This window comes from Pongo abelii, chromosome 8, assembly GCF_028885655.2.
Source record: "Pongo abelii isolate AG06213 chromosome 8, NHGRI_mPonAbe1-v2.0_pri, whole genome shotgun sequence".
Classification (NCBI taxonomy): Eukaryota; Metazoa; Chordata; class Mammalia; order Primates; family Hominidae; genus Pongo; species Pongo abelii.
The window spans coordinates 125,965,134-125,992,062 of NC_071993.2; the positions used below are offsets into that span (position 1 = coordinate 125,965,134).

At 44.7% G+C, this 26,929-nt stretch overlaps 1 long non-coding RNA gene and 1 pseudogene across 1 annotated transcript in view; both read right to left on the reverse strand.

The window, feature by feature from the left end:
* The window catches only part of LOC134762083 (uncharacterized), a 250,069-nt gene that overhangs the window by 126,927 nt on the left and 96,213 nt on the right, over nt 1–26,929 (reverse strand). Inside the window, exon 3 of the long non-coding RNA XR_010141631.1 lies at nt 13,388–13,451. This is a non-coding gene — a long non-coding RNA (uncharacterized LOC134762083). The remainder of the gene's footprint in view (nt 1–13,387; nt 13,452–26,929) is intronic.
* The window catches only part of LOC134762020 (L-lactate dehydrogenase A chain-like), a 31,336-nt pseudogene continuing 29,012 nt past the window's right edge, over nt 24,606–26,929 (reverse strand).

A 26,929-nucleotide genomic window follows, 5' to 3' on the forward strand; every position in this document is an offset into this window, starting at 1 on the left:
GAGGAGGAGGAGGAGAAGGAAGAAGCGGCCCGGGGAGGTGGTGAGAAGAAATATACTATATCTTCTAAGATTCATCAGTGTTGCTCCCATTGGTTCATTCAACCAACAGGTATTAAGCATCCACTATGAGCCAGGTACTGTGCCTGAGCCCAAGAGCTGTGCCCAGGAGCTCATGGAACAGCAAGAGGCTAGCCTGCCTCACCTCCCCTCGCTGTGTGCTTGTGAGCCCTCCCTGCCCCACTCAGCCTGTTTCTCTAGCTTGAGTACTGACATTTGTTCATTCTAAGAAGCTACACCAGAACATTGCCCAGAGCCGCTTCTAGACTCCTCTCTTTGCCCTGTTCTTCCTGCCCCTGGGGTCTCCACCCAGACAAATGTGACAGAACTTGATGACGGGGCCACCATCCCGGTGTCCCTTTATCAGGTCAGATGGAAGTGACTGATGAAATGGGGCTTTCTCATCTCCTAGAGGGAGAAGCCCTTCCTCCCTCCCCAGCCCCCACTGTAGACCAGGCACAAGGATTCAGAATGCAAGTAACTGTCCTGTGAACAATCCCTTATTTTTGACCCTCAGGGTTGCCCTGAACCAGGCACCACCTGCACAACTCCAGGGGTTGCCGTTCACATAGGGCTGAAGTAAACTCCAACCCAGGAGTCTGGCCCTGCTCGGCTGTGTGGCTGGGCGTGGCTGCCCAGCCCCTGAGATCAGAGGGTGTGTCCCAGTGTCTTTGACTTTGGGGAAGCCAGGAGAGGGACTGCGCAGGCAAGTGGCAGATGGACAGGAGCTGGCGTTTCAGGGTGCAGAGCACACAATTTGGAGCCAGCCATTTGAGTCCTGTCCAGGCTGTCTGGGCCACTAACCAAGACGATGCTGGGAAGAGGGTTTGCCGAACTGGATGAGGATGAAGGGGAAAAATCAGTTCAGACAGCTCGCTTTAAATTTAATTGCTCCATCTCGAGAATCCGTCTGGCTCCTGGGCAGGTGGACCGTGTGTCTGGGCCTGGGCCAGACTGGGGGAGGCATTGCACCCCCTGATTGAATTACTGCATCTCCAGGCACTCAGGAGAGTGGCCCCCGAGTCCTGCCACATCCCGTGCACCCCTGCCTCCCAGCATGCATGGAAAACCTTCACAGTTAATCTAATGACAATCTGCAGCCTAGAATCCCCAGAGCAGGAACAAGGCTGTGTCTGACTTGATAGCCATTTCAATTAGCCAGAGGCCAAGGAAGGAACAGAAGGGAACGAGAGAGAAGGCCAAGTCTGGGGGGATGGGAGCTTGTCTGAAGGCCTCACCAAAGTACTGGTCCCTTCCTGGTGACACACCAGGAACTTCACCTGTCCTCACCAGACAGGGGCCTTTCTCACCATAAATGGGGCCCAAAAAAAGGCAAAATAAAAATGACCCTCTGCTTTCGCTCAGGGTTACTGTGACAATAAATGAGGACATACACACCATTCTTGATTGTCGTTTTATCCCTGAGAAGGGCCAGTAAAAAGGACACCTGCCTGGGAGACAGGACCCCAGAGTTTAGCGCTGACTCTGCCATTATTCACTGCTCATTACTGGGCCATCACCTTCCCTCTCTGGGCCTCATTCTGTAGGGATTGCACTACATCCATGGTTTTCTATGTTTTTCTTCAAATGAAACCTTCTGAAGAACTCCAATATATAGCAGAGCCAAAAATACAGCCTCCCAGGTGGAAGGCAGGTGGGCTTCAGAGCAGGCTCCTCCTCATACCCTATGAACCATCACAGAACTCCTGGGTGCCGTGGATCACTCAGAAACAACCCTGAGCCAGACACCCACTGCGGGAGGCAGAACCGTGGTCCCCAAAGATGTCAGGGTCTTACTCCCCAGAAGCTGTGGATATATCACCTACATGGCAAAAGGAACTTTACAGAGGTGGTTCAGGGTCTTCATCGGGGGAGATTCTCCTGGGTCATCCCGGTGAGCCCAGTGTAATCCCAGGGCTCCTCACAAGGTGGGAGGAGAAGAGTGAGAGAAGAGGAGGTGATATAACCACAGAGGCAGAGACGGGAGCTGGAGGATGCGGTGCTGCGGGCTTGAAGGATGCAGGAAGGGGCCAAGGACTGCAGGTGGCCTCTAGAAGCTGGAAGAGGCAGGGAATGGAACCCCCCCAAAGAGCCTCCAAGGAGAAAGCAGTGCCATTGACAACTTGACTTTAGGACTTCTGACATTTAAAACTACAAGATAATAAGTGTGTATTGCTTTAAGCTGCCACATTTGTGGTAATTTATTAAAACATCCATAGGAAATTCATACACCCCCATTCTATAATCCTGGGGTAGAGGAACAGACCGTAGAAATTCTCCCTCGGCCCCAGCCCCTCTCCTCCGCCTCTTGGCCAATCAATAGAAAATGTGGCCTCAGGCCTTGTCTAATTGGAGCTGTTCCCATCCCCACACCCGAGTGACCAGTGCAGGCAGCTTCTGCAGAAAGCCAGACCCAGGCCAGAGCCCAGGGCTTCTCAGCACCTGGTAGACTCAGGAAGGAAACCGGCCCCTCACTGGTCCTCCCAAGTCCCTGGGTCCAGAAATGGAGGTCCTGAAACACAAGAGCTTTGTGTCCCCAGCTCCAAGGTTTAGTCTTCATTGACTGATTTGTGTGTGTGTGGGGGGGGGGGGGTCCTCCCCTCTTTTTTCAATGTCCTATATTTGGGAGATTGGAAAAGTTTGGATGCAGCTCAGGGATTAAATTCAAGGACATGAATATTGATGATTCCCCTCCCTCATGCTGCAAATCCACTCATCATTAGGCATTTTCCAGCCACCTACAAGAGGGCTGCCATTTGTCCCCTCTCATCAGACCCACATGGATTCCAATGGCCAGTTTTGGTAGCTGGCTGCGATCAGCACACACACACCAATAGGATGCCATGGAGGGTGACTCCTGGGTCATACCAGGCAACTGCTATACAGAGGGACTGCAGCACCCGCCACCTCCAAGGAGCCAGGCCAGGCAGTGGGGCGAGGGTCACTGACAACCGCAGGCCAACGAGCTCTGCGTTGGGTGAGTGGCTGCCAGCCATCCTGCTCCTCTCACTAAGCCTAGAGATACCCCAGATCCTCCCGGAGGGACACGTTGCCTCTCCCTTCTCTGGGTTTACAGAGCTCCGTCCCCTCTTGGGTGAGATTCCCACAAAATTCTTGGACCATATTTGTTTATCCAGAAGTATCTTCCTGGAATTTTTGAAGAACTCACGGATGAAACTACCCAAAGACCATTTCTATATCTTGGACAGAACTGCAGCTGAAAACACTGTCCATAAACCACTGTGTTCTCCCATCTTAAAAAAAAAATAATAACTCTCCCTCCTTGTCCCACCTCTCTCTACAACTTCCTTTCTTTCTTTATTCTTCCTTTCACACCCAAACTTCTTTTAATGAACTGTCCCCACTCCTCTCTCTCCTCACCTTCCCTCTCATGCTTAAATCCACTAGCTCTGGCTTCAGTACCACCACTACCATTGCCACCACCTCCCACTGAAATTGTTCCTGCAAGAGTCATCGGTGACTTCCTTGTTGCTAAATGCCAAAGATGTTTTTCAGTCCTTATCTTTGCTGACCTTTTAGTGGCACTTGGCCTAACTGGCCTTCTTGAAATCCCAATGGCCAGTTTCGACAGCTGGCTTCCGTGGGCCTTCATAACACTACACTTGTTTGTGTATCCATCTGCCTTTGCTGATTATTTTTCCTCCACCAGGCCATGAGATGTTCGAGTTCTCAGGGTCCAGTCTGAGTCCTCTTCCCATTCCGTCTCTCCCTGGGGCTTTCAGGCAGCCTCCTGACTTTGCCTATATTCTACAGAATGATGACTCCAAAACTTGATCTCAGTTGCCGGCTGTCTCCTGGCAGCAGAACCATGTGCTGCCAGACATTTCTTCTGGGGTATTCTTTAGGATCTCAAGAACAACCTTTCTACATCGAACTCTTTATTTTCCCCCAATAAAGCCTGCCCCTCCTCCTGGGTTCCCCATCCAAGGAATGCCCATCAACCACCCTGAGTCACCCAAGCATGGAGCCTGGGAGTGACTCTAGACTCATGCCTCCTTTACCCCCCACATCCCATCAATTCTAGAAGCTGAAGACACACACTCTGTTTTTTCTCTCTCTCTCTTTTCCCCCAATCTGCCCACTTTTCTCCAAGCAGAGGCTCACTCTAGTCTATGTCACCATCATTCCTCACCCAGGTTCCTGGGTCTCACTGCTTCTAGTTTTGGTCTCCCCTCCAGTTCAAGCTAAAGTCATCTTTCTAAAGCCCAGTTGATCATATCCAGCCCTTCATGGGTTCCCATTGTCTTCAGGCCAAAGTGTAACTCCTCTTCAGAGGCTCCCACTTCTCTCTCCAGCCTTCTCCCTCCCCACTCACCCCTGGCCCTCTGCACAGAGGCCATGGCTGATGTGACATCCTCTGTCTCCGAACAGTCTTCACCCCTCACCTTCCACCTAATTTCTTTTTTTGTTTTTGAAATGGGATCTCGCTCTGTCACCCAGGGTGGAGTGCAATGGCATGATCTCGGCTCACTGCAACCCCCACTTCCTGGGTTCAAGTGATTCTCCCGCCTCAGCCTCCCGAGTAGCTGGGATTACAGGTGCCCGCCACCATGCCCGGCTAATGTTTTGTATTTTTAGTAGAGATGGGCTTTCACCATGTTGGCCAGGCTGGTCTTGAACTCCTGGTCTCAAGTGATCTGCCCATGTCAGCCTCCTAAAGTGCTGGGATTACAGGCGTGAGCCACCGCACCCGGCTGACCTCTACCTAATTTCTATGAGTGCTTCAAATCTTGGCTGGGTGTCACTTTCCCTAGGAAACTATCTCCCCCCTCAACTGCCCCCAGTTCTGGGTTAGATGTCCTTCCAATTACCCACAAAATAACTTGTTTTCCCCCTTAAAGCACTACTTATTAAATTACCTCAACAAACATTTTTGGAAGCCTCCCTGATATGTGGAAAACCAACAAACAGCAAGAGAAACCAGACCCCTGTCTACACAAGGCATAGAGTCAAGCAGGAAACACAGACATTAAAACAACAAAGACTAAAGAGGGGGTGGGAAGAGGGAGAGGTAGGGATGGGAGGAGAAATATAAAAGAAAAAAACAGAAACAGCAAAGAGCACAAATGCTTCTGCTCACAAGGCATCAGCTGATGAGACCAACATCTTGTATACTTCCTCTATTTGCGGAATGAATGAATTTATGTTACCCAATATTCTTTAGATAAGGCCCTAGGTGATAAATTCCTTCTACAACTTTGTGCCAGAGGGGGAAAGTTTGCCCTCGCTGAACACTTGTTTCTTTCAATTAAACAAAGAGACTAAGAAACCTGTCATATTACTCTTTTTGTCTTGTCTGCCAAAAAGTTCAGGGCCAAATTTAGACCTCAGTCACAAGGAAGTATGTAATTTCTGGCTTCTGTCACCATCTCTCCTTATCCAGCTAGTTTCTCTTTCATCTTTTTTTTTTTTTTTTTTTTGAGTGGGGTTCTTCCTCTGTCACCCAGGCTGGATTGCAATGGTGCAATCATGGCTCACTACAGCTTCGAATTCCTAGACTCAGGGGATCCTTCCACCCCAGCCTCCCAAGTTGTTGGGACTACAGGTGCATGCCACCATGCCCAGCTAATTTTTTATTTCATTTTATTTTATTTTTTAGAGACAGAGTCTCACTATGTTGGCCAGGCTAGGCTTGAACTCCTGGCCTCAAGCTATCCTCCTGCCTCGGCCTCCAAAACACTAGGATGATAGGAGTAAGCCACTGTGCCTGGTCTCTTTTATCTTTAATTTGTGTACCCCTGTATACCTGTATACACCCCTGTATACACAAATGTGTTTTTACCTTAACCCCTACCTGCCAATCCCTCATGGAAGCAGGTGGAACAGAGGCTCGACATGCAGTGACCCCTTCCAGACTGGCCCCAGCAGGAGATGGCACCCTTGTCCCAGCCCAGAGCTTCCAGAGCGGCACCCACTCTGCAGTCTGAGGCCTCCTCCTGCCCCCACCCCTAGCCAGCCACAGAGTTCAAGGACATGAGCAGCCCTGGCTGTATCTCCCTCCTCCGGGGTGGTAGATGTGCTATTTAAAGAGGCCAGACCTCCAGAGCCTTAAAAAAAGCAGAATGAGAGAAGGAAACATCATATAAGGGATAGGCTGGGGGCAGGGGTAAGCCTAGGTCAGGGCAGGGAGCTTCTAGGTGACACTCACCGTCAAGCCACTCTTCCCTTCATCACTGCTTGAGGCAGAGGGGCTGAAGGAGCCGATGCCCAAGAGATGTCAGGAATGCCTTCTGATGCGTCTAAGAGTAGGGACCTAGTCTGACCCTCAGACCAACAGTTTTACACAGAGTGTATTAGGCAGTTTTTGCACTGCTGTAAAGAAATACCTGAGACTGGGTAATTTATAAAGGAAAGAGGTTTAACTGGCTCACAGTTCTGCTGGCTGTACAGGAACCATGGCCTCAGCATCTGCTGGGCTTCTGGGGAGGCCTCGGGAAGCTGACAACGATGGCAGAAGGTGAAGGGGGAGCAGGCAGTTCACGTGGTGAAAGCAGGAGCAAGAGAAAGGGTTGGGGAGGTGCCACACACTTTTAAATAGCCAGATCTCTCGAGAGCTCACTCAGTGTCATGAAGACAGCACCAACCATGAGAGATCCACCCCCATAATCCAAACACCTCCCCCCAGGCCCCACCTCCAGCATCAGGGATTACAATTCAACATGAGACTTGAGCAGGGACAAACATCCAAACCGGGTTGTGAGCAACTCTGTCTCAGAGATGAGATCACGAGGCTGTCTCCAACATGCCCTATGGCCCGCCTCTGCTATGCTGCTCCTCTGTAGCCCAGCTACCTGTATAAAAGTCCGTCACTCAGTGGGTGCCTTCTGGGAATCCCTAGAGTGCACAGCTGTCACTACAAAACAGATGCAATCACTGCTCCAATTAGATAGGGATTCTCTCCGAATATAATCCCTTACCGGTGTATGACATTTTTACAAAATACTCTCATGCACTTGCTTTTCTGTAAACTGACTCCCGTAACCAACCCTGTGATGTTAGCAGGGTATATATCATTCCCATTTTACAGATGGGAAAACAGGCTGGAAGAGGCTAAGTGACTTGCCCAAGACTAAACCCCAGGACTTCCTTCTGAGAGCAGGGCCATGTCCAGCTTACGTGCTTGAAATGCCACTGCCTGCCCAGGGCAGGCACACAGAGATGTGTGTGTTCAATAGGACGTGGAGTTAAAGCATTCACCTCCCACACTCCCCCAGCAAACTTTGCTGCCTTCTCTGAAAGCCAAAACGCTGCATCAGAAAATGCATCAATACAAATGCCACTGGCAGCCTTGGCAGCTCTCTGCCTGACCTCAACCACACGTAAGGGTCTTAGCACCAAGCCATGGTTGGGGTGGAAAAGTCACCTTTGAGATGCTCCGGCTCAACCTGTGATCAAGGTCAAAGACAGAATTACAAAGCATGAGAACTGGAAGGGAGCTTACAGATCATCTAGTGACCCAGTTTGGTGTCTGCCTCGTCCTGGCCGGCATAGTCCATTCATCCTAATTTGGGTGGTGGAGCTGGGTCATGAACCCCTTTGCCTGCCAGACCAGTGGTCTTTCTTGGTGGTGGTATATTGCTCTAAACATCACTGGCTCTTGTGTTGTCACTAAACAGCACTAAAGGCTGTCTGGGACCAGCAATGGGATGTGTCTGCCATAGAGGAACAAATAGTAGGATCTTTCTACACCTTCCTTTTTGCCCCCACAAGACCCTTTACTGAAGTGACACCTGGTACCTGTGTGTGCCCAGCACCCTTTCCTCTGCCATCTGGTAAAAACACACTGCTGCTCCTTTGAGAGAACGACCTTCCCCCACTTTATTTGTGCCTGGTTTGCGTATTTCAGGTCCTTCTGCCCCTTCAACACAGGGCTGGACACATGACACAGAACAACCAATCACAATACTCCATCTCAGAGATGCACACGTGGCCTAACCAGGGCCAAAGACTTCTCTAAGACTTTGGTGTATGCTTCCTAGTGTGAGAGAGGGTCTCTCCTCCTCCAGTGACAGCAATAAAGACTGGAGAAGCCTGGAACTGCTGAAGCCACCTTCTCCTTTTTTTTTTTTTTTTTTTTTTTTGAGATGGAGTTTTCACTTTTATCGCCGAGGCTGTAGTGCAGTGGCTCAATCTTGGCTCACTCCAACCTCTGCCTCCCAGGTTCAAGCAATTCTCCTGCCTCAGCCTCGTGAGTAGCTGGGTCTACAGACACACACCACCATGCCCAGCTAATTTTTGTATTTTTAGTAGAGACAGGGTTTCACTATGTTGACCAGGCTGGTCTCGAACTCCCGACCTCAGATGATCTGTCCGCCTCAGCCTCCCAAAGTGCTGGGATTACAGGTGTGAACCACCTTGCCCAGCCTGCTGAAGTCATCTTACCTAACTGCACTAAAAAAGTCAACTGCAGGATGAAGCCAACACATTGAAAAGCCAGGCCAAGAGGACAAAAGAGAATCACAGCCCTGAAATCATCATCTGAGTTCTGAATCCAGCTGTGCATAGTCAGACAGCTCTGAGGCTTCCCAGCTATGTGAGCCCAACAATTCCTTTTTGGCTTGGGCTTGTTTGAGAAGTGTTTCTGATGCTTGCAACTAAAAGAGTGCTAATACGATGCTTTATTGCTCTAATTGGTTAACATAGGGGATCAGTTGCATTACTGGCCCCAATTCTTTACCCTTTTCCTATATCAACACACTTTGTCATGTAACTTTGGGATTTTTTCCCATTAAGGAGGAGCATATTTACCTGCCCTTTGATTTTTCAGCTGAGTCATGTAACTTACTTTGGCCGATAGAATAATGCAGAAGCCACAGCACGCCCAGTCCAGGCCTAGGCCTGAAGCAGCCTGGCTTGATTCTGCCCACGCTGGTGAACTTCTACGCATGAGGAGGACATGCTCTGGCTGGCCTGCCAGTCTAGGAAAACGAAAGGCACATGGAGAAGACGTGCCCCAGCCAAATCACCCCATCTGTGCCCAGCCTAGATCAGCCAACCTCCAGCCAATTCTCAGGGGCATGAACAAAATAAGCACTTATTCTTTTTTTTTTCCTTTTTTTTTTTCTTTTTTTTTTTTTTGGAGACAAGGTCTCACTCTGTTGCCCAGGCTGGAGTACAGTGGCACCAGCGTAGCTCATTGCAGCCTTGAACTCCTGGGCTCCAGCAATCCTCCTTCCTCAGCCTCCAGAGTAGCTAGGCCTATAGGCACATGCCACCATGCTAGGCTAATATATTTTACATATATATATGTATATATATTATATATTATAAATATATATGTATTTTAGACATGGAGTCTTGCTATGTTGCTCAGGTTTGTTTTGAATTCCTGGCCTCAAGTGATTCTCCCACCTTGGCCTCCCAAAGTGCTGGGATTACAGGTGGGAGACACTGTACTCGGCCAGCACTTAACTTTTTTTTTTTTTTTTTTTGAGATGGAGTCTTGCTCTGTCACCCAAGCTGGAGTGCGATGGTGTGATCTCAGCTCACTGCCTCCTCCACCTCCCAGGTTCTAGGGATTCTGATGTCTCAGCCTCCTGAGTAGCTGGGATTACAGGCATGCGCCACTAAGCCTAGCTAATTTTTGTATTTTTAGTAGAGATGGGGTTTCACCATGTTGGTCAGGCTGGTCTTGAGCTCCTGACCTCAAGTGATCCACCTGCCTCGGCCTCCCAAAGTGCTGGAATTCCAAGTATGAGCCACGGAACCTAGCCGGCCAGCACTTACTCTTGAACCTCTTCTTGAGGTTGTTTACTGTGCCGCATAACTGATCAATGCAACGTATCTGTCACTCCTACCCTTTGGGCTCCTTGAAGGCAGGAACTGGTGTCTTATACATTGCTATCGCCCCAGTGATGAGCACAGCTGCTGGCCACGAAAGGAAAGAAGGAGGGAGGGAAGAGAGGGGACAGAGGGAAGAGGGGGACTCCCAGTTCTCTGGCACCTTTCTACCAGGTTTGACATTCTGATTTCAATAAAGGAGGGACCCACCCATACACTGATGGTGAAACTCTGTTGCTGGTACATATTATTTACTTTGGAGATTCTGCCTAGGGACTATGCTAATACTGCAGGGCTGATTTCTAAGAACGTATCCCATATGCCATTGTCCAGGCTGTGGGACAAAGCTTTCAAATGCCCACTCAGCAGCCTGCAACTTGATGGAGGCCATAAAGCCATCTTTGTCCATTTCCGCCCCCGTGATAGTCAGGCAGGATTAGGCTGGTGAATACCTGAGCACACAGTACCACAGCAAACCTGCCACAAAAGCCTGCTAATCGCACCCAGCTGACACTTGCCATTCACCAATGCAAGGTATTTTAAAGTGTCTCATTAAAATAGGGAGAAGGATTAAGAGGCCCCTTTCTTGATTAATGACTTTCTCTGCCTGAGAGATATAATCCTATCTATAACCCCAAATAACTAGAAGCAAAATTAGATTTCTACCATGAGATCATTCAGGGCACGTGTTGCACTGTGCCCCTAAATCTTATTTTCTTTACATATTTTATCCAGCTTAAGGGCATAAGATATTCTGAGCCCCAAAACCAGAACTGTTTTGCAATAGGTAGCAGCAGTGACAGAAGGGGATTTCCCTGGCTTTTCTAAGGCACTAATGAGTTTATATGTTGAAAAGAACAACCAATCTCCCTTAGGGAAAGACACGTACGGGTGCATATGGAACATCTAGAGCACTCATCTCCTCAGATCTTTTTAGGGAAACAGGCAGCCATCAGTAAATCAAAAATAAAAGCTTCTTCTATTGACTCATTGATTTCCTTCTCTGAATCTGCTATTGTGGGAAAATTCAGAGGGTCATGAACTATTCAAACTGGAAGGGACTTTTAAGACCCTTAGTCACCCAGGCACGGTGGCACACCCCTGCAATCTCAACATTTGGGAGGCCGAGATGGTCAAATTGCTTGAGCTTAGGAGTTTGAGACCAGGCTGAGCAACATGGTGAAACTCTGTTTCTACAAAAATACAAAAACAACAACAACAACAAAAAAAAACAATTAGCCAGGGGTGGTGGTGTATACCTATAGTCCCAGCTACTCAGGGGGCTGGGGTGGGAGAATCACTTGCGCCCAGGAGATCAAGGCTGCAGTGAGCAGTGATTGTGCCACTGCATTCCCAGAGTGAGGACCCGGTCTCAAAAAAAAAAAAAATCTTAGTCAAACCCCATAACCCGACAGATGAAGAAAGTGATGCCCAGATAGAGGAGGGGACTTATTCAGAATTACCCGCTGTTCATGATATCACCCACACATGCATGTGCGTGTGCACACACACACACTCTCTCTCTCTCTCTGTCTCTCAGAATGGATCTCACCCTGTTGCCCAGGCTGGGATACAGAGCCGTGATCATAGCTCCCTGCAGCCTCAAACTCCTGGGCTCAAGTGATCCTCCTGCCTCAACCTTCTGAGTAGCTTGGACTACAGGTGTGTGCCACTACACCTGGCTAATTTATTTATTTATTTATTTATTTATTTATTTGAGAAAGGGTCTCGCTCTGTTGCCCAGGCTGGAGTTCAATGGCGTGATCATGACTCACTGTGGCCTCCACCTCCCGGGTTCAAGCAATCTTCCCACCTCAGCCTCCCAAGTAGCTGGGACTACAGGTATGCAACACTATGCCTGGCTAATTTTTAAATTTTTTTTGTAGAGATGGGGTCTCACTATGTTGCCCAGGCTGGTCTTGAACTCCTGGGCTCCAGTGATCCACCCACATCAGCCTCACCAAAGTGCTAGAATTACAGGCATGAGCCACTGCACCTGGCCTATAACACTCTTTGCATAGAGAGGTGCTTTCACAAGGTTTTGACTTATGGGAAGGAATTACATGAGAGAGAAGAGTACTGGGACAGATCCTGGCAGAGTCTGTCTCTTCAGCTACCCCAACCGTTCTGTAGACTGGTTCGATTTCTTTCTTTCTTTTTTTTTTTTTTTGAGACAGAGTCTCGCTCTGTTGCCCAGGCTGGAATGCAATGGCACGATCTTGGCTCACTGTAACCTCCGCCTCCCAGGTTCAAGCGATTCTCCTGCCTCAGCTTCCCGAGTAGCTGGGATTACAGGCACCTGCCACTATGCCTGGCTAATTTTTGTATTTTTAGTAGAGACGGGGTTTCACCATGCTGGCCAGGCTGGTCTCGAACTCCCAACCTCAGGCATTCTGCCCGCCTCGGCCTCCCAAAGTGCTGGGATTACAGGCATGAGCACGGCGCTGCGTCCTAAATTTCTTAATAGATTATTTCTACTTAAACCAGATTAAGTTATGTTTGTCTATAGAAGAACTGATATGGTTTGCATCTGTATCCCCACCAAATCTCATGTTGAAATGTAATCCCCAGTGTTGGAGGTGGGGCCTGGTAGAAGGTGTTTGGATCATGGGAGCAAATCCCTCGCGAATGGCTTAGCACCATCTCCTTGATGATGAGTGAGTTCATGCAAGATCTGGTTGTTTAAAAGTGTGTGATGCTCCCACACACTGTCTCTCATTCCTGCTCTGGCCATGGGATGTACCTGCTTCCCCTTTGCCTTCTGCCATGATTGGAAGCTCCCTGAGGCCTCCCCAGAAGCTTAGCGGGTGCCAGGGCCGTACTTCCTATACAGCCTGCAGAACCATAGCCAATCAAACCTCTTTTCTTGTTAAATTACCCAGCCTCTGGTATTTCTTTATAGCAATGTGAGAATGACCTAAGATGAGAACTCTAATCAGTAATAAGGAAACATGAATGATGTAAAATAAATATCAGGATTCAGCTATTTCTCTAATCCAGACTGCTCCATGCACAAGCAGTTCAGATTAGACAAGTTTGATCATATACAGGGGTGTTGTGTGAAATGCATACCTAGGGATTTAATACTATTTATACAAGGAAGTAGAAATGTGCTACTTTCAATTTGTGTTAGTATTTGATGGATCATACAATCATGTTTATTTCAATACGATTTTCAGAAGAAAGCATAAAATGTTTAGAATGACACCTGAGTTTAAGAGAGGTAAGTGGGCTTTAATGACCTACAATTGGGAGCGAAGTCCAGAGAGGCACCAATTCAAAACTGAGTTACCCACATGAGTAGCCATTTCCTGGATGCAGGAAGGAGTGGCTCCCACTGTGTAGAACACAATTGTTTGTCTGACATGCAAGCTTCTCAGTCTTCCTTCTTCTGTTATTTACCTCCACACCTGGGACTTGTGACCCATTATAGTATTTAGTTATCTTAAAAACTGGGTAGGGTTGGTCCAAAGGAAGCCATGATGCCCAGGCAGGACCAATAAGTCCCCCACCCAATCCCTAGACTTACTGAATTGGAGCTGAAGAACCTGGTGCTAGAAGAACACTGGTGAGTCTGTCCATGGCCACCTGCCCTGAAACATGGAGAAAAGGGCAGGAGAAACATGGAGAAACATGAAGAAAAGTTTCAGCTGGAGAGAATGTGCCAACCAGAGACAAGATGGAACATGGGATATTTTGTGCGCACCTAATACATACAAGGCTCTGTGAGGTGCCCTGATTCCAGTGCACTTTCACAGAGATTATGCGCTAGGAAGGAGTCAGCAGTCCACAGCTCATTTCAAGGAAGAAAGTGATAGGTACAGTGATTAGAAGAGAAAACAAACACGCCACAGGGGCCCAGAGGAGAAAAAACATTCAACTGGAAGACGGACAAAGGCTTTAGGAAGGAAGGAACTCAAAAACCTTGGGCATAATTTCTGAGTACAGTAGGAGACACAGAAGATGTATGAGGTGTGCTATGATCAAAACTGTGCTTTACAGAAATACCTACGATGGCATCATGTGTAGAACAGTGGGCCTAGAAAGAACAAGGCTATTACAAGCCAGTGATGAGGAAAATTTAGTCTAGGATAGTGCAGGGAAAGAAGGCGATGGAGGAATACTCTGGAGTGAAGGCTATAGAAGAGCTTGATGGAGAGAAACACTCACAATAGCACTCTGGGTAGGAAGACAGAGCAAATGTGTGCATGAAGATGGCAGAGCTGTGCTCCTTGTCCTTTGGCTAACAGGTGGGAGCGTGAAGAAGAAATGCATTGTGTGCATATTGCATGGCATCGATCAGAGAGAAATCTGTTGCATTGGAGGATAAATGCCAGTCAAGATTAGTGAGTAAAAAGGATGCATGAAGTCACAGAATTCAGAGAGAACATGGAGGTAATAAAAACATTGTGGAAAAGTGGATAAGGAGAGAAAGATGGCAAAATGTTCTAATTTTTGCAATTACAACAGTGAGTTTAAAGCAGAAAGTAGGTGGAATCTGACCACATAAAACCCTCTTGCCTGAAACTACTAAAAGCTGGACAAAAAATGTTTGAAACTACAGTTGTCAAGAGGCTGAACACTAGGCAATAAAAGATTGTGATCCCAGAGAGTCATAAAACAGACCAGATGAACCTTACAATTGCCCTGGCTTGTTGCCTTGGGACAGTTTCCAGACTGCAGCACAAAGAAGGAGAATCAGGCAGCACCTGGGAGAATTCCTGAGTTTGAGGGGACAGAGCTGAGAGTCCAGGGAGGTCACAGCAGTTGGAATTCATAGGACAATGTACCAGAAAGGAGAGAGGACAGAAAACTCCAGATTTCTGGAAAGTCCTCAAATGTTTGGAGACTAAATGATACATTCCTGAATAACTCATAGGTCTAAGAAGAAATCATAAGGGTAACAGAAAGTATTTTGTAGTTATTTAAAATGAAATATAGGCTGGGCATGGTGGCTCACGCATGTAATCCCAGCAGTTTGGGAGGTCGAGGTGGGTGGATCATCTAAGGTCAGGAGTTCAAGACAAGCCTGGCCAACATGGAGAAACCCCGTCTCTACCAAAAATACAAAACTTAGCCAGGCATGGTGGTGTGCGCCTGTAATCCCAGCTACTCAGGAGGCTGAGGCACGAGAATTGCTTGAACCCAGGAGGCGGAGGTTGCAGTGAGCCAAGATCACACCACTGTACTCCAGCCAGGGTGACAGAGTGAGACTTTGTCTCCAAAAAATAAATAATAAAAATAAAATGAAATATAACATGTAAAAATGTGTTAGGTGCCACTAAAGTAGCAGTATTTAGGGAAAAATTTACAGAACTAAATGTCTGTATTAGAAAAAGAAAAAAAGTCTCAAATTGATGACCTCACCTTTCACCTGAAAAAACTAGATGAAGAAGAGCAAACTAAACCTAAAGTAGAAAAAAGAAAATATGAAAAGTCAAAGAATCAATTCCTGGCTCAGATGGTTTCACTGGTGAATTCCACCAATAATTCAAGGAAGAAATAACACTTATTCTATACAAACTCTTTCAGAAAATTACAGAGGAGAAAACACTTCCCAATTCATTTTCCAAGGCCAGCATTATCTTGATACCAAAGCTTAACAGATATGACAAGAAAATATACCAAAGAGCAACAGCCCTCATGAACATAGACACGAATATCCTAAACAAGATTTAACCAATCAATTCCAACAATATGTAAAGAGGATATGCATCCTGATCAAGCGGGATTTATCCTAGAAATTGGCTTAATATCCAAGATTGGCTTAACATTCAAAAATCAATCAATATAATTCATCATATTATAAAGTAAAAATGGAAAAACCTCAATAGACTCAGAAAAAGTATTTGACGAAATCTAACATGCTTCTCTGTGCCACATATTTCAGAGAAAAAAAAGAAAAAATCTAACATCCATTCTTAATTAAAAGAAAAGAAAACTCCCTAGGAATACAGGGAACTTCCTCAACCTTAAAAGGGCAAGTCAGTTCCAATTACTTGACAGCTCAGGAGGCTGAGGCAGGAGGATCACTTGAGCTCAGGAGGATGAAGCTTTTGCTCTCCTCCCAGGCCCTGGTTCAGTGCTGTAAGAAGACATTTATGTTGGCAGAGGGCAGCTGAGCAGAATTTGTGCTTTTTTTTTTTTTTTTTGAGGTGGAGTTTCACTCTTGTTGCCCAGGCTGGAGTGCAGTGGTGCCATCTTGACTCACTGCAACATTCACCTCTCGAGTTGAAGCGATTCCCGTGCCTCAGCCTCCCGAGTAGCTGGGATTACAGGCGTGCGCCACCACACCTGGCTAGTTTTTGTATTTTTAGTAGAGATGGGTTTTCACCATATTGGCCAGGCTGGTCTCAAACTCCTGACCTCAGGTGAGCCACTCGCCTCGGCCTCCCAAAGTGCTGAAATTACAGATGTGAGCCACTGCACCTGGCCAAGCTTTTGTTTGTTTAAAAAAAAAAAAAAAGTTTGACTGAGACTAAACAGCCCTAGGTACCTCTTCCTATGTTCATGTTTTAATGGGCGGAAAAAAGCTCATGAAAATGTAAAGAAATGGTCACAGGGACCTGGCTGGCCCCACCCAGAAGGTGGGGGTTGGGTGAGTTGCCGGGAAGGAACTTGGAAGGGGCTGTGAAGGACAGAGAGGGCTAGAATTGGGCTGTGTGGAGCCTGTGTTCTCTAAGACTTCAGGCCCCACAGACCTGTTGAGTGCCTCATTGATGTGATCAGTGGCCAGAAGATAGTACCCCAAATGTTTAGGGGTCCACACGGTCCACCTCTCCCATCTGATGCCATCCTGCGTGGAAAGGAGCCCTCTAGGGAGAGGGGCAGATGAAACACCTGCGTTTCTAAACAGGCTTTTGAAACCCCAGCTGGTCTCCTTTCCACCTCCCACCACCACTCCCAAGACGCTCCCCAGATGACTCGAGTCCAGGCCCGCCAGAGAACAGGGTCCAAGACAACCATACCATGTCTCTCTGCCATGCACAAGAGAAGTCCCTGTCATCTCTGTGCTTTCACAGTGCTTGCAGGAAAGCTGCTCAGAGCACAGCCCTGTGCTGTCCCATCCAGCCTGGTCACACCCACTGGGCTGCCTGCACCAACAATGATGGTAATAATCAGAGCTGTGACATTATTTATTAATGGCAGTGACATGTATTAATTTCTTACTCTGAACCAAGCCCTTCCATAGGCATTTTACAGCATTTTCCCATTTGCTCCTCATTGCAGATCTCTAGGGGTGCTCTTATTATCTCTACTGCATAGATGGGAAAACAAGTCTCAGAGGTTAGATGGCTTTTCCCAAGCCGCATGGCTAATGCAAGCTCATATGGGACACCTGATTTAAATCTAGGTTATTAAGATCCAGGGGGAGATACCTGACCCCAGAAGCCATGCCTTGCTCATATTCATTTCAGACAAGATACAGAACAAGGGTAACAAAAGGCACCTTCAAAAGCCCACCCAAAGTCAACAGGCTTAAAAACAGCAACTGCCGCTATAGACGGCAAATGACCTATTTGGTATCCACTTAACACTAAATCAGTGTTGCATTCAGCCCTCTATTTTGGGCTGTAGTACGGGTTTTGTACTTCCGCCACAACTGTCTATACCCTACCCATCACTGGAAATCAGGATTTTTCACATCCCAGGACACAGGATTTTCAGTGCTACAACGGGACAGTCCCAGGCAAACCTGGATGGTTTATCACTGTAAGTTTTTCAACCTCATCCTGGACATAGCTGAAAGGCCAGACACGGTGGTGGCCAGATTAAGTCAAGCACACCCCATGGTCTCATTCCCAAACAGTCACTGAAAGGGTGGCATGGAGCCTTAGTTCAGCAAGCCCCAGCTTTCTTTCCTTAACATCCGCTCCTCAGAGTGTTAACAGAATTTCCTCTAGCCTTTTCCTGCAAAGGCCTATGAACTCAATACCCAGCAGATCATGTGCAGCAGTTCATAATTAATTTATGCCGCCTGAAATGTCCCACTAGGTCAGTATCGCTCTTCACCCAGTTAATGAAAGGATTGATCTTAAGAACACCTTTGATCATTAAAAGCATGATTAAGACTCCCTCCCTATTATCGTACTCTAGGAATGAGCAATGAGTCTTCCCACAGCAGAATGCCTCTGGTTCTCCCAACAAATGCACTTGCTGCAATCTTGTGTTTAATTAGTCTCTTTCTTCAGATGAAATAATTGTGTCCCTGCTCTGGATTTCATTCATAAGATCACTTAAAATATGGCAGGCTCTTATTGACTCTCTCATTTATTGTGGGGCCATATGGAGCACTCAGAGCCAAGCAAAGATGTGTTAGACCTGAACTCAGCAGGGACGTGGGGAAAAGCCAACATGCCTGAACCTGAGTCAGGAAGCCAACTGGCGTTTAATTGACCACTTACTATGTATCACAAACCGGCCAAGGGATACAGAAATGAGCAAGAGGCACAGACACTACACTTAAGGCAGTTTCTCAACCTCAGCACCATTGACGTTCAAGCCAGGATCATTCCTATTTGTGGGGCTGTCCTGTGCATGGCAGGATGTTTAGCAGCATCTCTAGCCCCTACCCACTAGATGCCAGGAGCATGTCCGTCACCCCTCTCCCACCCCAAGATGTGACAATTGAACTTATCTGTAGACATTGCCAGATATCCCGGGGGGACAGAATTACTCTCAGGTTAAAAATCGCTGCCTTAAGGTGTTTGCAATCTGGAAAAGCAACTAAGACAAGTACACAATTTTTGTGTGCTTGTGATGGAGGACATCATGGGGCAGTAATGAAGGAAATGTGCTGGCTGCAAACTCCTGTGGCGTCAGAGGCCAGTGACGGGAACGCCGGGAAGGCAGTGAGGATGTGGCTAACTGGAAAGGATAACTCTGTCCCCAGCTTAGTTCAGCCAAGTATTACCAGATACACTTAGGGAATTCTGAAATCTGGACTTTTTTGTGAAATCTCCCAGTTTCTAAATTTCTCACCTAATTGAAAAATATTTTAAACACAATATAAACTGAAATTAATTAATTAAAAGATTGAGAGCCATATTCAGCCAGATGCCCCTGCTGTATCAAAAACTGGGCAGCCTGGGAGCATTCTGGGCATTACCTCCAGCTCACCTCCCAACCCAGGGCGTCGAGGCCCATTTCTAGAAAATGAGTGGTTGTCCATATTTGTTTGCTCTTAAACAGTGGTTCTAGATCCTGGGTGCACATTTGAATCACCTGGAGATATTAAAAACCTCATCAGTGCACTGACCTCCTCCCAGGCCAATTAAGCTGGAAGCACAGGTTTGGGGCCCAGGTGTCTATGTTTGTGAAAATTCTCCCCAGGTGATTTGAACATTCAGTCAGGCTGGAGAACCACTGGTGTAAAAGAAGGAAATCAACAAAGGCCCATCTCCAGGTTGATTAAGGTTCAGGACTCTAACCTCAGGCAACCATGGGGTCTGGGAGAAACTTAACCTGGGCCTCAGGGTCTCTATCTGTTAAAATGGAGATAAAAACACTACCTCCTTTATTGAATTGGTGTTTAAAAAAAAAAAAAAAAAAAAAGTTTGTTTTTTTTTTTCTCTCAAAGTGGGGCCCAGGCTTTAGGTTTTTTTGTTTTGTTTTATTTTGTTTTTTTCCAGATGTTACTAATGAGCAGCCAGGATTGAGAAACACTAAGCAGGTTCCTGTTGGCTCTAACACACTGGGAATTTCCTTAAGTGGGAAGGGAAAATGAGTATTGAACACCCACTAAGGCTGGGGCCTAGATGCCCCATTGGGATTCCTCAAAAAGAATTGGAGAGAAAGAGCCAGATGCTGACATTACACAACATAAATTCCAAGAAGACACATACCCTAAAACCCCCTACACGCACAATAATTAGATGCTAGGATTAAGAAGTACGATGAACATCATTCTAAAAGACATGGCTTGTGAAGGCTACCTCTGCTAACATGAAGGGTCTTCCACCAAGAAAATTCAAAGAGCCCTAATGTCCAAGCACTGAGCATCTTGAGGCATCTGATCCAGTGTCATCCTGGTAATATTTCCATTATTCACCTGAACCTCTGTTAATGCGGTGGCTAACTATGAGGGTTCCATTTGGGACACACACATTTATCATTTGATTAGGAAAGATTACCTATTTTTAGATAAAACATATATCTCCTAACAGGGATGGACAGTTATAAATAACTTGGAAAACTCTAGCCGACGCCCAAAACATCATGATTTAGGTTGAAAGAAAAAGCCTTTCTGATCACTGTCCTTTTGTGTTCCCCAGCACATTTTTCATGTTTACTTGCTGTCACCCCAGATAAGTGATCGCCTTGGCTATATCCCATTTCGTCACTAGCTAAGGTGGGAGGAAGAATTGTCACAATCAAATAGGCAAGATCAAGGTGCAAGGCAGGAGAGGCAGAGGTTTGAGACCTTTGCCCTGCAATCAGTTAATTAGCCCACCTCCAATTTATGTCTGACAGTTATAGGGGGAGCTACAGAAATGGCTTCAAGTTAGACTTTTACTCAAGCTGTCAGGTGGAAGAAGGGCTCAGAAGCCCAACGAAGGAAGTCAAACCTTTCCTTCCACATTGAAGTGGATGCCTGGCCCTTTTGTGAGGTCCCTTCCTTCCCTGGCCCTTGAAGCAACTCAGGGGGATTCTAACATGAAAAGAATAGACATTTCTAATGACCATAGCTGAAAACTTTTTAGCAAAAAAAAAAAAAAAAAATGTAGTATTGGATTAGAACCCAAAGTATGAATAAATGTACATGGGTCCAGAAGAGATTTCCACACTAGGGAAGATGAAGTAGGACGTAATTTTCCCAACTTCTTCCACTAAATACAACTAAAAATCCTAAACATTATGTATAAAGCACACATAAGAAGAATTTGAAAAGTGAAGGGAGGAAGGAAGACTAGCTAGGGACCCCAGGATCCAAGAAATTACACAGTGGTGAGTTTCTTGGGTTTTCTTTTTGGCTCATACATTCCATCCTTGAAGTGGAAGCAGCCAGCAACACAGAAGTGCCAACAAATGCAAACAAACAAAAAGTCCCAACAAAAGCCTACCCTCTCTAGCCAAAGGCCATGAAAGAACCCATCCAGCAAGACAAAAAACTTGTAGCCAATAGCCACACTGCTCCATACCATAGTAAAAATGGTGGTCCCACCCCTATAATATCAGCAAAGGCCAACCGGGGAACCTGAATTTCCACTTTCATTAGGCTGTAATGAGGTGTCCCATTACCCCAGCCCAAGTGGTGCCACAGGAGGCCAACTAGGGAGCCGAGACTTTTTATCCATCCCTACCAGGTGGTAATGAGCCCTCACCTCTGCCCACCAGTGACGACCAGATGGGGTACCAGATCTCCCATCCATCAGTAATAAGGAACCCTCCACCTCAGATGTCAATGGATGCTGAGTGGAAAACCTGGATTTCCAGCCCCATCGGTGAGTAAGAAGGCAGTTCTGCAATTTCCCCTACTGAAGCAGCATCAGAGAAATCCAGCTAAAACAAAAAGTTTAAATAAAGTACAGAATCTCATAATAGTGCAAAAATGTCCAGTTTTCAGTCAAAAATTACTCAATATGCCAAGAACCATAAAAAGCTCAAACCAAATTTAAAAGACAGTTGGGGCTGGGCGCAGTGGCTCACGCCTGTAATCCCAACACTTTGGGAGGCTGAGGTGGGCAGATCACGAGGTCAAGATATCGAGACCATCCTGGCCAACATGGTGAAACCTCACCTCTACTAAAAATACAAAAATTAGCTGGGCTTGGTGGTGGGCACCTGTAGTCCCAGCTACTCAGGAAGCTGAGGCAGTAGAATCGCTTGAACCCAGGAGGCAGAGGTTGCAGTGAGCCGAGATTGCACCACTGCACTCCAGCCTGGTGACAAAGCAAGACTTCATCTCAAAAATAAATTAATTAAATAAAATAAAAGATAGTCAGGCTGGGCACAGTGGCTCATGCCTCTAATCCCAGCACTTTGGGAGGCTAAAGTGGGAGGACTGCTTGGGTCTAGGAGTTCAAGACCAGCCTGGGTCACAAAGTAAGGCTCCATTTCTACAAAAAAAAAAAAAAATTGTTTAATTAGCTGGGCATGGGAGCACGTGTCTATAGTCCCAGCTACTTGGGAGGCTGCAGCAGGAGAATTACTTAAGCCCAGGAGGTCGAGGCTGCAGTGAGCCATGATTGCACCACTGCACTCCAGCCCGGGTGACAGAGCAAGACCCTACCAAAAAAAAAAAAAAGAGTCAAAAGATGCCAACACCAAGATGACAGAGATATTAGAATTCTGTTTAAAATTGGTTAAAGTAGCCATGATAAAAATGCATAAGCAAGAAACTACAAATGCGTTTGAAGCAAGTAAAAAACTAGTAAGTCTCTGATGGTGATTATGATTTCACAATGTATACATACATCAAAACATCACATTATATACAAATATATAATTTTTATTTGTTAATTATACCTCAATAAAGCTGGGGGGGGAAAGGAGAAACAAAGTCTCAGCAAATAACCAGAATATATAAAGGAGAACCAAACAAAAACCTTAGAACTAAAAAATAAAATAACTGAAATTAAAAGCTCAATGGTTGGGATCAATAGCAGAATGGAGCAAATAGAGGAAAGAATCTGTGAACTGGATAATAGAACAATAGAAAATACCCAATTTTTTAAAAGAAGGAACAGAGCCTCAGGGACTTGTGGTACTATAAATAAAAGATCTAACATTTATGTCCTCAGAGTCCCTGGGAGTAGAGAAAGACAGGGAGCTGAAAAAGTACTCAAAGAAATAATAGATGAAAGCTTTCCAAATTTGGCAAGAGACATAAACCTATAGATCTAAGAAGCTGAGTGAACTCCAAACAGAATAAGCCCGAAGAAATCCATATGAAGACATATCATAATTAAACTTCTTAAAACTACAGACAAAGAAAAAGATCTTGAAAGCAGCCAGACATAAATGGCATCTTACTTTTAAGGAGGAAACAATTAGAATGAGAGTGGGTTTCTCATCAGAAACCATAGAGACCAGAAGGAAGTGGCATAATACTTTTCAAGTGGTGAAAGAGAGAATTGTTAACCCAGAATCTCATACCCAGCAAAAATATTCTTCCAGAATAAAGGGGAAATCAAGACATTCTCACATAAAGGAAAACTAAGATAATTTGTCCCCAGCAGACCTATACTAAATGAATGGTTAAAGAACATTAACCATTCTTGAAAAAAAAAGAAAAAGTAAACAAGAAAAAAGAAGCCTTAGAGCATTGGGAAGGAGGGAAGGAAAAGATAAGCAAAAACATGAGAAATACAATAGATTTCCCTTCTACTCTTGAGTTATCTAAATTCCTTTTGAAGATTAAAGCAAAAGTTATAACCATAACTGATGTGTTTCTAAATGTATGTGGAAGAAAAATTTAAGGCAAATGTATTATAAATGAGAAAGGGTAAAAAACAAACATAGAGGGAAGTGAGGTTTTCTTACCTCAAACTGGTAAAGGAACAATACCAATAGACTATGATAAGTTATGTTTATGTAATGTAATACCTACAGCAACAACTAAAAATGCTAAACAAACAGATACACTCAATACTATAGATAAGTAAATATCTATATTGGAATTCTAAAGAATGTTCAAGTAACTCACAGGAAGGCTGAAACAAGCAAACAGAGAAACAAAAAAGAAAATAACCCCAGAAAATTAAAAAATAAAATAACAGTCTTAGCCATAACATATAAGTAAGCACATTAAATATAAATGATCTAAATATACCAATTAAAAGACAGAGATTGGCAAGGTAGATTAAAAACATTATCCAACAATGTGCTGTCTACATAAAACTCACCTCAAATATAACAATATAGGCAGGTTAAAAGAAAAGGCTGGAAAAAATATATCATGAAAACATTAGTCAAAAGAAAGTAAAGGTAACTATATTACTATGAGATAAAGTAGACTTCGGATCCAACAAAATTAGCAGAGACAGAAAGGAATATTATATGATGAACAAGAAGACATAGCAATCCTAAATTGCATGCACCAAATAACAGACTGAAAAATATGTGAAGCAAAAACTGATAAATTAGGCTGGGCATGATGGCTCATGCCTGTAATCCCAGGACTTTAGGAGGCCAAAGCAGGCAGATCACTTGAGCCCAGGAGTTTGAGACCAGCCTGGGCAACATAGCAGAACCCCATCTCAAAAAACTTTTTTTTAATTTTAAAAACCTGATAAACTGGAAGGAGAAATAGGCAAATCCACAATTTTTTTTCCCACCATTCAAGGTTTATTGGGGGTTTTAGTTGGTATAACACTTGGATAGTTGGTTGCATTGTTTCTATGTAGATCTTTTTACATTATATGGTAATGTACACTACTGATACATATAGTTCACAAAATAAGATCCTTTGGAACAATTATGCACAAGACATGCAATATTGGATTTATACACTGGATCCCAGGATGTGACTGATTGGGAAAAAATGTTGGACTAGGCATGTTCAGTGAAGGAGCCAGGAAGTTACATATCATATGGTAAACATCCACCTGGCTCAAGGGGCAAATGCAGCATGTACAGCATTGGCAGTGGTGCCTCAGAGGTGGCAGAACTATTTCACACAAACCAGTTTAGGACTGGTTTAGTACCACACAAGATTAGTACCATCCAGCATCAGGATATAGCTGTGGATTTTACAAACCATTCCTATTTCTAACTTCAGGAATTGATGTTTTTCCCAGTGCATCTTAAAATATTACTGCTTTAATCACAGATCAGATAAAAAGGACAACATGCACAACCTCCAACTAAAATCCTGTTGTAGCATAGACGGTGAAATGCTATGACATCAGAAGACTTTAAAATTGCAGCTCTTTTTGGATCCCCCAAAGTGTATCTGCACGCTTCTTCAAACGGGCCTCTTTCTCAGGAGTCAGAGTCACCTTCACACGGTCGGAGATTCCATTCTGTCCCAAAATGCAAGGAACACTAAGGAAGACATCATCCTTTATTCCATAGAGACCCTTAATCATGATGGAAACTGGGTGCACCTGCCTAAGATTCTTCATTATACTCTCTAGCAAATCTGCTACAGAGAGTCCAATGGCCCAGGATGTGTAGCCTTTGAGTTTGATCACCTCATAAGCATTCTCAACCACCTGCTTGTGAACCTCTTTCCACTGTTTCTTATCTGTATCAGTACCTAAATCTGGGTGCAGAGTCTTCAGGAAGACACCAGCAACATTCACTCCACTCCATACAGGCACACTGGAATCTCCATGTTTCCCAAGGACCCACCCATGACAGCTTAATAGGTGAACTCCCAGTCTTTCCCCATCAGGTAATGGAATCGGGCTGAATCCAGATTGCAACCACTTCCAATAACACGGTTTTTGGGAAAGCCACTTATCTTCCAAGCCACGTAGGTCAAGATATCCACTGGATTTGAAACAGTAAGCAATTTGTAGTTCGGGCTGTGCAAATCCACAATCTTAATCACAGACTTTAACACCCCTTCTCTCAACAACTGATAAAACAACTAAATAGAAAATCAGCAAGGTTATAGATTAACTCAACAACAGGATCTAATTGACATTTATAGAAGCCTCCACATAACATAGCAGAATATATACTCTTTTCAAATACCCACAGAACATATACCAAAGTAGACCATATTTTCAGCCATAAAACAAACCTCAACAAATTTAAAAGAATTGAAATCATCCAGGGTATGTTCTCAAACCACAATAGAACCAAACTAGAAATCGGTAGCAAAAAAAGATTACAACAAAATATCTAAACAATTGAAAACTAAACAATATGCTTCTAAATAACTCATGGGTTGAAGAGGGAGCCTCGAGAAAAATAAACAAATAGATTGAATATAATGAAAATGAAGATACAGCATATCAAAATTTGTGGCCAGGCACGGGGACTCACACCTGTAATCTCAGCACTTTGGGAGGCCAAGATGGAAGGATCACTTGAGCCCAGGAGTTTGAGATCAGCCTGGGCAACACAGTAAGACCCCAACTCAAAAAAAAAAATAGAAATGAAATTTGTTGGACACAGCTGTGTTGAGAAGGAAATTTATAGTACTAAATGCATATGTTAGAAAAGAGGAAAGGTCTCAAATCATTTTTAATCTAAACTCCCACCTCAAGAACCCAGGTAAAAAAAGAGCAAAATTAACCCAAAGCAAGCAGAATGGAGGAAATAATAAAGCTAAGAGAAAAAATCAATAAAATTGAGAACAGGAAAACAATGAAAAAAAAACAATAAAACGAAGAGCTAATTCTTTGAAAAAAATCAATAGAGTTAACAAACCACTAGCAAGACTGACAAAGAAAAGAGAGATGGCACAAATTATCAGTGCCAGGAATGAAAGAGGGGATATCACTACAGACCCTGAAAACATCGAAAGGATAAAAAGGGAATGCTAAGAACAACTCTACACACATAAACTTAACAACTTATATGAAAAGGGCCACTTCTTCAAAAACCACAAACTACCACAACCCATCCAATATGAAGCAGACGAGTGAATAGCCCTCTAACTATTAGGGAAAATTAATGTATAATTTTAAATCACCACCCCCACCCCAACAACAACAACGACAACAACAAAAAAAAACAGAGATCTCTAGAACCGGATGATTTCACTGGAGAATTCTACAAAATTATTAAAGAGGAACTGACACTGATTCTGTACAATCTCTTCAAGAAAATACAAGAAGAAAGAACACTTTCCAATTCATTTTATGAAACTATTATTACCCTTGATACAAGAACAGACAAAGACAGTACCAAAAAAGAAAACCACAGACCAATATCCCTTATGAATATAGACACAAAAATTTTTAACAAAATATTGGCAAACAGAACTCAGCAATATATAAAAAGAATTATACTTCATGATCAAGTGTGATTTGTTCCATGGATGTGAGTCTGATTCAATATTCTAAAATCAATCAATCAATCAATCAAATTCACCATCATAACACGCTAAAGAACAATCATATGATCTTATCAATTGATGCAAAAAAATGCATTTTGCAAAACTCAAAATGCA